The sequence below is a fragment of the Carlito syrichta genome, unplaced genomic scaffold, assembly GCF_000164805.1.
Source record: "Carlito syrichta isolate Samal-C Ts95f unplaced genomic scaffold, Tarsius_syrichta-2.0.1 Scaffold123588, whole genome shotgun sequence".
In the NCBI taxonomy this organism is placed as follows: Eukaryota; Metazoa; Chordata; class Mammalia; order Primates; family Tarsiidae; genus Carlito; species Carlito syrichta.
The window spans coordinates 1-980 of NW_007067684.1; the positions used below are offsets into that span (position 1 = coordinate 1).

At 52.8% G+C, this 980-nt stretch overlaps 1 pseudogene across 1 annotated transcript; it reads right to left on the reverse strand.

Moving 5' to 3' along the window:
- Window positions 1-300: 300 nt before the first annotated feature.
- On the reverse strand, window positions 301-900 carry LOC103249844 (annotated as a pseudogene). Its single transcript, XR_002481382.1, has one exon. The product of XR_002481382.1 is annotated as a proteasome subunit beta type-3 pseudogene (transcript).
- Window positions 901-980: the final 80 nt, after the last annotated feature.

The following is a 980-nucleotide window of genomic DNA, read 5'->3' on the forward strand; positions in this document are numbered from 1 at the left end:
CCCGCGGGCTCACGCAATCCACTCACCTCAGCCTCCCAAAGGCGCGGGGTTACAGGCTGAGCCACCGAGCCCGGCTAATTTTTTTTAAAACTTTATTGTAGAGATGAGGTCTCACCAAGTAGTCCAGGCTGGTCTCAAACCCGTTGACTCAGACAATCCCCTCACCTCGGCCTCCTAAAGTGCTGGGATTATAGGCATGAGCCATGAGCCCAGCCCAGATTAAAAAAAAAATTTTTTTTTGGAATGAAAGAAAGGCTAGTGTATTTAAAAAACAAAAAAGTGGCGGGCTCAGGGCGAGGGTTAGTCCATCCGGGCCTTCAGCGTCCTGGTGGTGATGATTTTGTCCTTCTCGATGATGTGGATGATGACCCCCATGCCGGACACTGCATCCCTGTCCGCAGCATTCAGCATGGCCATGCTGGGCTCCCAGAGGGACTCGCACATCCCATACATTCGCTCGGTGCAAGGGCCACTGACTACAAAGTCGTCAGTCACCATGGGACAGCCGATGAGGTCTAAAGAGCAAATGGAGGGCTTAAAGGTCTTGGGGTCCAGCCCAGCAACCACAGGCTCCGTGTAGTAGGGGCCAAACCGTTTCTCGTACAGGAGGTTGGCCACCATGCTCATGAGGGTGTAGGGCTTGATCTGCCGACCTTCCTTCAACTCATACAGGTTTAGACGGAACTTGAGGCGCTGGGCAACCGTCTGGACATCAGTGGCAAGCCCGGCCAGACCGATGTACAGCCGGTCACCCATGGGAAAGATCTTCTGGAAGTCTGTGGTCACCATCTGGGCCTGGATCCCAAAGTGCCTGTCTGCAGTGATGGCCACACAGTTCTTCCCCTTCATGGCCATGATGGCCCCTCCGTTATAGGACATGATAGACATGATTGTGGTGTGCTGGGAGTCCCAGCCGCTGGCATAAAAAAATTTTTTTTTTTTTTTTTTTTGAGTTGGAGTCTCACTCTGTCGCCCAGACT